The following is an 11,915-nucleotide window of genomic DNA, read 5'->3' on the forward strand; positions in this document are numbered from 1 at the left end:
GGCTCACATCAAAAGCTTAAATGTGTGATCTGTTTTTTTTTTCAGCCACGTCTAATGCGTGCCTGCAGGTACGGCTTTTACGTAAGGCTTTTGCTTCAGCAAAAGGCGAACCTGTAGCTTTATCAGGCTTTCTAACTTCTTCCTTCGACAAATTCATAGTGTCGGCTGTCGCTTATAGCATTTAACCTCATCTATGCATCTCGCTTCTTGGAAAAGCGAACGCTGGTCTATAGCTCTAAATTATGTCAATAGTCTTCATCCTTGATGAAATACGTGCCTATTGGCGACGGGTCTTGCATTACGCGTCTCTGAATCCCATTGGCTGTCAATTTTAGCATGTACCATCGCATTTCCTTGGCCGACATGTCATTGGAAGCCCAGTGGGTAGGAACCGTTTGTGGGTTTGTTTTCCAAAGGACGGGTTTTCCTAGTCGGAGAACAGACAACCACCGGTGGACGGTCAGGCTAACAGCGTGGTTACTGAGAAACGGCACTAGAGGTAGAGGAAGTTGATTAACTCGATGGAGGGATTAAATAAGAGAACTCTGAGGCAAAGAGTAGACTGAGCCACCGCAAACCAGGAAAGGTTGGAGAAGGAACATGAGATAGACCTTCGTCCTACAATGGACACAGACAGGATGATTACGAAGATGATGATCATTATGACGGTGCACAGTTTAACCAGGCAGCTTGAACCTCCTGCAATATTAGCACTGAATCTCCCGTTAAGGCTTGACGCGTTACCAGATCGTTGTCATCTTTTGTCCTCAGGAACGTTCCTCCTTTCCGCTGGTGTTCTGAAACCGAACGCGGTGTCCGTGGAAAGCATTTTCACAAATGCTTTCGAGTGTGCCAAGCGAGTGGCGAAAGCTGCCCGGTGTCAGAGCCTTCAAAAGAAGCGCTGGCCGCGCAGAAAATCCGCGATCTTCGTTCGCAAACATGACACGATTCCGCCTCCCTCCGCATTTCGATACACCCCGCGCGCGCCTTGCTTCTTGTTATTTAATTCCCAACGCCCAGTTTGAGGTCACCCGCTGAACCACGAAGGGAGGAGAAGGAAAAGAGGAAAACAAAAAAAGCCGCGCGGGAAAAATAAAGACTCCTCACGAACAGCAGCGAACGTATCTCTCTTCTTTTTGAGTATTTCAGTTTCTCGCCGTCACCGAGTCAGGGTGGCTCTTCGCCTTTCCGCGTGGTGTCCCGAAATACCTGCGGCCGCCGCCAAGGCGACGAAAAAGGCGTGTGATCGTGTGGGCCTGCCATGCGTATCGGTGCCTTCGGTAGCCCACGCTGGTCTTCTAGCCTGAATTTTCTTTCCGAATGCTATTTCCAAGTAGGCTATGCTCAGGAGTCGCAAAATAAAGTTCGTAACGACACCTGCATTTGAAACGGATATGCGACGAGGCATCTGTTCGTTGAATCGTGGAAGGCAGTCGAGAGATACGCGGAAGATTTTGCCAGGAACTTCTGAGTTCAAAAGCCAGCGATCCAGGCGTAAACTGTTTGCGGGAGCTTACACTAGTTTTAAGTCTGTTATGGCGTTCGTCATAGTTGCCTGTGCAGCAGTGAATGGACAACTCTGGCTTCTTCTGTCATCTGAAATGTCATTTCATTCGGCGGAATCAGACAATTTCCACCGAGACGGGTCTCCATCTGCCCGCCTTTTCTTTTCTCACATTGAACTTGCAAAGCTGCCACTGACGGGGTTGTCCCAGCGTGACTTCCTCCCCTACCACCATGCAATCATGTCTCTTCGGTCCCAATTACCCTAAGAGACAGGGGAACCCCACTGGGGTCTGTCCTATCCCCAATTCTCTTCAACTTAGCGCTCATAGAGCTGCCGAAACGATTAAAGCAAATTCGCAACATAAAAAATGCCCTCTACGCCGACGATATGACTGTCTGGACGCGCACAGATTCGAGTGACGGCCTCCAAGACACGCTCCACCAAGCAACTACTGACAATGAGTACGCTAAGGAGTGTGGACTAACACGCGATTCGCAAAAATTAAAGCTTCTGGTCGTGCACTGGCGTGGTACAAAGAAGAACAAGGGCAATATACAACTCATGCTGGAAGGTCATTCCATCGAGCATTCATACATATATTAGAATACGTGTGATGCGCTACAATAATGGTAGACAGCCTTGAAATCACCTCTAAATTGTCACCTCTGCCGTCCTCTAACATACAATGCTCGCGACAATGTCAGCTGTAAGCTAGTCTGATTTTTTAAGAAGGAATGCTGATTTCAGTTTTGATTTAAAGTTTAAACCTTGTTCAAACATTTCTAGCCTACAAAAGTTGATTTCCTTTTTTTTTAACATTGCGGGACACATGAGTAGACAACTGGAGCTAGAGGTCCGAGCAATCAAAATATAGAGTGGGATGATCTGGCAGACCCATCAGCGAGAGCTATCACACCCACATGAATACAAGCGATCGTTCTCCAGGTAAACCGAAACCTGCAGAAGATTGCCCATTTAGCAGCCTACCACCGTAAGCGCAGCCGCTGAGCCCGGAAAGGGCCGTTGTAAGCGAACCTTACCAACCGAAGAATCCAATCCCTAGTGCCTCGAAGAAGCCACTAATTGGCAGTTAGAATCCATTACTGTACAAAATTGGCAGCGTTTTTTTCCGGGTACCTGTATTAAGCTGTCTGGTCTGTCCAACTTTCGTCTTTGTGCGTGTTAACGCTGGATGAGAGGAGCAATCAAACGGACACGGAAAGTGTTTATACAGGCTGGCCTGCATACCAGTCGCGGAACGCAGCACTTGTTTAATAACACCGAAATCCGAAGACCGTGGCAGTGGGTGCCGCCATTTCGTACATTTTCGTCGCTATAATTTGTGACGTCACAAATCCTGAATGGTGTCATGAGATGGGCGGATCATGTTTTAGGCGTTCGTTAGAAAAGAGCATGCAGGTAAAAACAGGTAGATGTGCAATAAACGTATCTCTCAACTTTTTGAACGTGGGCTTATTAAAAACAAAAACTTCAAGCAGTAAACATTACAACACTACATGTGTCTCTCTGACACAGACAGTAAGCCGTGCTTGAGATCCGATTTCCAAGTCGTTTTAATTTATTTTTATTTTATTTATTTAAAAAAACCCTAAAGGCCCTCTAGGGAGGGTATTACTTAGGGTAAAGGGGGTTACACTGGTGTCATAAAAAACTACAAAAAGAACAAAATAAACACAAGAACTAAAAAGGCAAAAATAAGTTACGTTGCAAACAAATAGAAAAAATTCAGTAGAAACAATAAGAACGGCTATTGGTACAGTAACTGAAATGAACTACGCAGAGTATTACTACACGGAATATTACCACACGCCATTTGACAGCGCAAGAACTGAGTGAAAGGAAGCAGTGAAATGATACACATTATACATTGGTATTTTTGCTCAAACCATTAGTAAATTTTATGGCATTCGGTTCAGTAACAATGTTTGATGGTAGATTATTCCAGTCAATTGTGGTAAGAGGAACAAATGATGCAGAAAAAGCAAGGGTACGACATGTGATGCGTTTGATTTTGCATGAATGATCTCGACGCGGAAAAATAGCTGTGGGTTCACAGATAAATTCGTTACGAAGGGACACATGGTAGTATAGTTTATGAAATAATGTTAAGCGAGATATGTGGTGACGATGCGATAAGGCTTCGAGTTCCGTACGATTTTTTAATGCTGTTACGCCAGTGTGGGGTGAGTAATAGGAAAAGATGAAGCGGACAGCGCGGTTTTGCAAGGCTTCTATGTCGTTTATTAGATATGCCTGATGAGGGTCCTAAATTCCCACGTTGCTGGCACGATGTTATAACATCAGTGCGTAACTACTCAAGAACGCAGATCTCATCGCAGTCAAAGGGCCCACGAAGACAAAATACGATTTTGTTGAATTCGAAAGGGCTAGTTTTATTCCATCCACAAAATACGTTTTTTAACCGAATAAATGCAAGATTTAAAAAAAAACGTTTAAATGTTGCGTTACAGTTGCGTGATATAAGCAGGAGTGGCGTCATCTGGGTCAGTTCTAAAAGCATAGTTATCCGTGTGTTAACTGAACGTTAAGTTAGCACGATAAAACGGAACTAGAGGCCTTAGTACAATCGTCCTGTCATGTCTTTTGGCGATGCAATCGCGAAAACAAGATTCCGCGGCGTCATAGATAAATCGCCAGAAACTGGCCGGTGCGTTGCCACTGCTTCACTTGTGTCCAGTAATTTCTCCGTGACTTGGTGGGAGTTTGCGATAAAATTGGCCTCCTCGTTATCAGGACAAAGCTTTGTTTTTAACGCACCAACCTCGCTTTTTGTCTTCATTGCGTTTTAACATGCCCGCTACAAAGATGAGCGCAGCGACGAGCATTATCAGTGCACACCGCGTGCGCGCGAAAATCTGCTTCACGTTCGAGCAGTTCGGCGAGAGTGGCCTCCGCACAAGCCACGGCGGCGGCCGCAGGAAAGGTAGCGAGAGAAGCCGTAGAGGGGGGGAGAGAAGGTGGTTGCTGCCAGGGCCAAGGTCGGTCGATCATCGGTCTGACCCAGAAAGTCTCCTCCGGGAAGGAGAGGCCGAAGAAGATGGCGGGCTCGTGCAGCCGCCGCCGCTGCAGGCTGGAAGGAGAGCCGACCTCATCAAGGCCGAATCGCCCCGCGGAACCAACGTGGACGTAATGAATGGCGTTACCCAGCGGGGCTATGTAAGCCTGCCGCAGCTGCCCGATCGCGTTTCGTTTTGCTCTGCATCTGGGGCGACTCTTCGGGCGTGCTCCCCCCTCTGGGCGGTGCTGTGCGCCAAGGTCCGGCTTGCCCGGAAGTGGGCTTCCTCCTCCTTCGGATCTGGGGAGGAAGCCTGTGTGGCCGTTAAGATAGGGGGAAAAAGAACGGTGCGTGCTGCGTTAGCTAATGCAGATGCGTCGTCGTTTGTGGCCCTGTTTTTTGAGGAGGCCTCCAGGACGTCTGTGGCGTCGACGTTGGCACAGGCGGCTTGGTAACAGGACCAGGGGAGGATGCTACGAAGGCGTACTTTCAGTGGGCCAGGCAGGATGTCGAGTGGAATGGAAAGGGGTGATTTGTAACGGAGTAGCTTTCGAGTAGTGGATCTTAGTCACAAGCTAAGAGTGTTAAAGGCCGCTTGGAAAAAGTGAGTTCAGATGCCTAAATGCTTCGTTTGTCCTTAGCGCTGTGTGTACGTTGATTTCCGTGGGTTTAGCGGGGATGATTGCTGACTGGGCGGCAACGAATATTGGTAATAGTTTTAGAAGCCTTTGCTGCTGCGGTAATGTTAATGCGGAAAGGTTTGGGCAGGAGCCCGTTCGCGCCTAAATGTCACTCCGTTCAAATTTAGCGCCCGCTGTGAATTTATTATTTTTCGTTACTCGAAGAGAAAACGTTGGAGAGCGGAGTCATGGGGCGCGCTGAAGAACGGAATAGGCCAAAAAAGTGTAATGAAGTGCTTTACAGGACCAGAAGACCAAATTTTAAGTCGTGATGACTTCTTGTTTCAAAAGCCACCGAGGGAGTACAAAGTGGGTATGTATAGCCCCTGAAGTGCGCATCAGCGAAGCTGAAGTGGAGTATGGTGCACATTTATTCATTCATTTATGTCCACTGCAGAAAGAAGGCTTGTCCCGATGTGGGAGGTTTGCCGACGTGGTATGAGTCCAGCTGTTGTTACAGCTTTCGCCAGGGAGACCACGAAAATGCAATATCGTGTTGCCTAGGTTGACACTACTGCAATTGTGACGAACTGTGAGTCATTGCATTGACAGTGTGGCTTTTTGTTCATCCCGAAACACTGCGCTACTTTTATTGAAGATGGCATGAAAAATAGTAAAAGTATTAGATAAATTTAAGGACGCGGGTTCGGTCCCTCATGGAGGCGAAAAATGAAATCGAGATTTCAGCGCACGTTAAAGGTCTTCATCTGGTCTGAATTAATCTTGAATCCGCCACTACGGCACGCCCAATAGTCCACATGTGGCTTAGTCGAGAAAAAGACCCAAAATTCGGGAGAGACAAATTGCTTAAATAAAGAAAATTTCAGTTGCCCTATGAGTTGATTGCGGTACTTTTATGGCTGCGTAAGTTTCATAATATGCTACGCAAGTACTTAAAAAGGGAGGAGCCGATCGCCGCATTGTACACAGCTGCAGTCATGGAAGCACTAGAAGTTAGGTAAGCGGGGCTCTTGGAACACATATTATAGCAGAAGAAAGTACGGCTGCAATATTTTACGTTATAATGAGGAGCTCACTATTTCGTAAATGAGGCTGATAACGAGAAGCGATCTCTCGGAAATAATTTATAGCAGGTTGCTTAAAGGACGTACTTGGGAAGCTCGACTTGGACAAGTGAGACATAAAAGTCGATGAAGTGACGTAGTTACTGGGCAGATGACATTGTTCTGTTCAAGAAGTCCGGAGAGGGGGATCTGCAGCATAGCGGAGAAAACATTTGCAGGCTTATAGATAAACCCGGATAAATTTTAAAACAGAAACACAACAGAATTTGATTTTCTCTCAAAAGTACGCCGAATTAAGGGGGAAAGGAAAAAAATGAAAGAAGCGGCTTGACAGAGCCCCTGTCCAGCAGCGAACGGCTTTTGCGCTAACAAAGAATACTTGAAAGGCTGTGGCCAGAGTGCCGTCCGACGGTATTATAAGCCCTCCACTATATCGACGTACACCGACGTTTGGTAAAAAAATTGCCGCGTCTGGCACTACGTCGCTCAACGTAATGTGAAGCAAGGTAACCTAACCAAAACTAACCTAACATGACGTAAGGAACACAAAGAAATCATTTAAAACACCGAAAACTAACCTAAGCTACGAAAGTTACAGTTCAATATAAAGATGAAAAAAAAACATGGGCCATCTCCACTGGCGGGAAACCTGGGGGGGGGGGGGCGAAGCATGAAGTGTATAAGTTTATTCTTGGCGCCTTGGCGTTTTAGCCCACGGAGATGAAACCATTAGAGGGTAGAGGTATACAGCTTTGCTGTAAAAGTCTCGTGTCGTTGAAGCACAAAGTGAATTCTAGCTCGAGGCGTTGGAAAAACGAGTGTCCCGGTGTGTTTAGTACGCGTTACGTTTTAGCGCGAGGCGTCAGCGAGTGTGCCGGTGTTTTAGTACCATGACTACATCGACGACGACATGATACGACGACATTAGACGCCGACAGCCCAGGCCCCTAAGGGGCTTCGCCCATAAAAAAAACCACAGCAGGGTCAAGAGCTGGTCTAGAACCACCGTCCTTGGCATCAAAAAGCTAGGACGGATCCTCTACACTACAACGACAGGGGCCTTGGGTGATGCTAGCCTAATCTCAAATTTTCGAATGTCGTCGGACGGCACTCTAGCCATGCCTGCAGCGCACGACACTCTAGATACTTCGTATTTGAAAACTCGTCCACGTGGCATCCGAGTGAATGCGGCTGTGGTGTGCAGCCATGTACGCGTCACCAGGCCAGTGTAGTCCGCGGCTGCAGGACAAGTCTACTCAGATTTATTTGCATCACGAGGACGTTGGCAGGCTATGGAGAAAATCGAACAGCTATCACTTCAAAAAGCCAGAGTCCCCCATGTGTAGGGCAGACACATCAATGGCATACACTTCGCCCACTTGCACTTATTTGATTTACGATATCTTCAGCAAGTATCAATTAATTTTCTGAGGTACATGAAGATAAGGTGCATAAAGCGACTTCAGTGACATCAAGCAAGAGCAGCTTAAAAGGGCCATGAAGACATATTACGAGTTTGGTTTATTAAAAGAATTGTTTTCCTCCGATAACAGCGATGTAAGTTTCATCGTGAGCTTGAAACAAATTATTCAGATTTTAACGAACACAAATGAAGCAGTTCGACTCCCCTGCCCCTTTCCGTCGATGAGTCTTATGACTTCACGGAATCTCGTTTGTGCCATTGGCCGCGGCCGACCACAGCCACAGCAAAGAAACATGACTGGGCGATGGTAGGTCTGTTTGATCGGATTTGTTTACTTATTAACACGAAGTTGTTTTATGCCTGGATACACCACGATTTCACTGACGTCATGTCCGTCACGGAAATGACGCCAGTACAACGAAGCAAGCGGCCTGTAAGGGGTGCACCTCTGCACACAAGGTCTTCTTGCGGGGAAGCAATCTTTAGTACTAAAGTGTACGTTATACTTGGGGTCGTTCGTTTTCGGGTTTTATATTTTAACACGAAAGTGTTCAATGCCGGGATACACCAAGATCTCACTGACATCATATTCGTCACGGAAATGGCGCTAGTACACCTTTAACGAAGCGACCCGCCAGCACGACGTCGCTCGCCAAGCACACCTACAAGACAGCCGCCGACCCGTAAATCATGCTCGTTTCGCTGCAGATTTTGCTGCACATTTCACTTTCGTGTTTTACCAATTCCTATGACAGAGGAATCAGCCACAGTTGTTTATTTATTTATTTATTTATTAGATGCGAAGCAGCTTATGGTGGCGCCGGTTCCCTCCGCCGTTGTGTGGGCGTCGTTGTGCGGCCTCCACACCCCCACTGCGCATGCCTGGCCAGGCACCGCTGATGATGATTGTGGTAGGATGTCCCTTGGGATTGGCCAACCAAAGAATCCATCAAGAGATAGCCTCGCGTTCAACCACCGTCGTCATCTTCCCGTAGGGGAACCTCCTCCCGCACCGCCGCGATGAGTGCCACGGGCAACGCCGCCGGTAACGCCACCTGCAACGCCAGCGTCAACGCCAGTGTCAGCGCCGCGGACAGCGCCGCGAAGAAGAGAGCACAACAAGAACAAGAAGAAGAAGGAGCAGCATCTCCTCCTGCCATGATCGTCCACCCGGAACACGAAGACGCCGACCTCATCCAGAGCCAAGACTTGGTGCGCCTGATCAAACACGCGAGTCCGTGCGCAGCCGTGCGCAAGCGCCAGGACATCATGGACCGGGACGAATACTACAACTTGATGAGGATGACAAACGCGGAACAACATGAGCTACTGCGCGAGATCATCCACCGGCAGACGACGCCGTCAGCACCTCCGTTACGGGTCTTCTTCACCGGACCGGCCGGTTGCCGCAAGACGTTCGTCCTCCGGCTTGCCATGGACCTCTACAACCAGTACAGCAACACCGGCAACAACACCTCCTACAACGCGTTCGTCATCTGCGCGAGCACCGGAAAGGCGGCTCATCACCAGGAACCGTTACGCCGACTAGAGTTCTCAGAGTTATCGTAGAACTATTCTTATTTTGGGCAATGATATCACTTGAATGCTAACGTGCAATTAACAGAATGGTAAGTATGTTCCCTCTACTGCGTCACTGCTCCCTGCACTGCGTCAGTGCTGACGCCATGCGTCACGAAATTTTTAATTTTGAATATTTCTTGTGGTTAAATAAAACGCCTTTCGTGGCGGGAGTATAGCTATGTAAGTTGCCACGTTGTTCCAAATTAAACAAGTTTTTTTTTTTACTTCACGGCCCCTTAACAACCTACTTTAGGCATTTCGAAAAACTTGGTACAGAATATGTAAAATGAGAAATAAGTCATTTCGAAGTATTTCCGCATGGTGCGTGCGGTAATCTCTTGTGGCAGAAAATATTTTTAAGCCAGTTTATTTAGCAGGATCGGTTACGCATGCTGTACCATTCGACGTTCGCGTTCGCCGTTGCAAAAAGGAGAAGAAGCAGAATTCTCGCTTTGGAAATGTGTAAGTCGCCGTTTCTATTTTTGGAGAGCAACATTTGCAAAAAGGAGAATTCCCAATTGAAAACGGAGTATTTATATGTTAAAGAGATTTTATGTAGGGTATTCAAGCTTGTACAATTCTAGCACGTGTGAACGATTATCTGTACGGGCAGTGTAATCATTAATCAACATCAGCTATGTGACGCACTGATTTATTCCGGAGTGTGTATATCTCACGTGTGTTAAACTGAGTAGTATAGCTACCCGGTCTCTCTGCCATGCAGTTTTATCACTATCCGACTTTCCTAAGACGATGCATGCAGAATCAAGCTTGCCCAATGCACCCAAGGGAATATGCTGCGTGTGTGGGCAAATGGGCCTGGGCGGGCAAGTTTCTTTTCCAAGATGACCGTTTAAACAGGTCCATCTTTCAGTGGCCTGCTTCCGTCGATGAACGGGAAATCAGGTTACTAAGTGAGGAAATATCTACGAACAAAGATAAATTTATATTCTTACGTGCTAATTTTTCAGCTCTCATGCGGCTTGCATACAAAATTTCACAGTCATACCTCAAAAAACTACTGCAATAGTTGTAACATCCTGGTTATGCCTCATCACTATGGTCGGGCCATACTTGGATCATGAGCACTGAAAAGTTAATATTTTGTTAACGCCTGTTTTGCGCTCAGACACCAGTACGAGAAATTGCCTGGAGTGAGCACAACGAAATGTGTTTCAGTACTAATCATGCCTAATGCAATTATACTCGACAAGATGTCAATGCTGATCTAAACTGTGCGGAGGGGTAGAATTAGTTACAGATGGAAAGCAGTTGGGGAGGATTCTCAAGTGAACGTCATGCAACCCCATTCTCTGCAGAGAATACTATACAACCAATGTGTAGTGCCGACACCAAGTTTAGGTCCAGCTGATGCTTGAGTGCAGTGCAGCAGTGCAGTTTTGTAACTTTCCTACTCACGCTCATAAGGTCCAGCCAGACATTGGGGGAATCCATCATTTAAAGTTTTAAATGCAAGAGCGTACACTCGTTCTTAACTACAGTTCAGTTACACTGGTGAACATTTTGTTTTAACCACAGTTTACTCAGTGCCGAGCTATGCTACGCTGCTGCAAAGGGTAGTAAAACCGTAAGTTAAGAGAGTGCGAGCTCCTGACCTTGAATAACGAGCCGCTTTCAAGATTCCTGATGGTCAATCAAAAGTGGCTTGTACCAAGGGATGCGTGAGCGCAATGGAAACAATCGCAAACAAATTGTTTCACGCACTTTTGTGCTGCCAGCCCAAGCTATGCACCTTTGTCACAAAGTGTCCTTTAGTGAAAGGCCGCAGGCGAATTTAAATCTCAGGTGGCACTTATAACTTGGTATAAGCGAACCGTGATACGAAAGTTTCGTTTTGTATGTCACCTTCAGAAGGGTACGACCACAGAGAAATAGGGGCATATAAAGGGCGCTGTTGGAAAGAGCGGTTCTAGGCGCTATTTGTAAACACCTGGAAGCCAGCCACTACACAAAAAAAGGTAATGTTGTTTACCTTCCGGTGGGGATTCCCACCATCCGTGTTAGGCTAGGGGAGGTATGGAAGCCTCTCTAAAGGCGTGTAACTCGCGAAAGCTGCGAGAGGGCTTCTTTTCGTCTGTCACGGTTGCTTTAGCGGTGAACACACTCCTGAGACGCACTAGCTAAAAACGCACCCTAAAAATAGTAAACTTCAATTACGCAGTAGAATTAGTGTGAAATGCATTTTTTTCCATTCCATTTGAAAATGTAGCTTAGAAAGATGAAACCGGTAACAGTTTTGGCACCCAAGTGCGCTTGCCGTGGCCGTCAACGCCACAGATGAAGTTCGCAGGCCTTGTCGTCAAGGCGGTGTTTCTCTGCGGCTGCTTCTGGTGATGCCAGGACGGAAACAGGACTGTCTCACGCACCCCTGGCCAGGAAGTGTGGATGTAGTAACCGCTCTTTTCGCCGAGGAGTCTAGGTCAGCACGCCTCTTCCGAGAAGGAGAAGGAAGAATACGAATGGTCAGAAGCGGGTAATGAGCATTCCAAGGTCGCGCTTCCTCCCGCGGTGCTCTCTTCCTGGGGTCCATTGTGTGTCCCTCCGTTGTCTAACTCTGCAGATGCACCCGTGTAGCCTTTTTATGGTGTCTTCGATAGTCTGATGCACAGTAACAAGTGGTGCATGAGTGGTATTTAGGGGG

The sequence above is a fragment of the Haemaphysalis longicornis genome, unplaced genomic scaffold (genome assembly GCF_048455015.1).
Source record: "Haemaphysalis longicornis isolate Haplotype H1 unplaced genomic scaffold, Haemaphysalis longicornis Haplotype H1 scaffold_6, whole genome shotgun sequence".
Classification (NCBI taxonomy): domain Eukaryota; kingdom Metazoa; phylum Arthropoda; class Arachnida; order Ixodida; family Ixodidae; genus Haemaphysalis; species Haemaphysalis longicornis.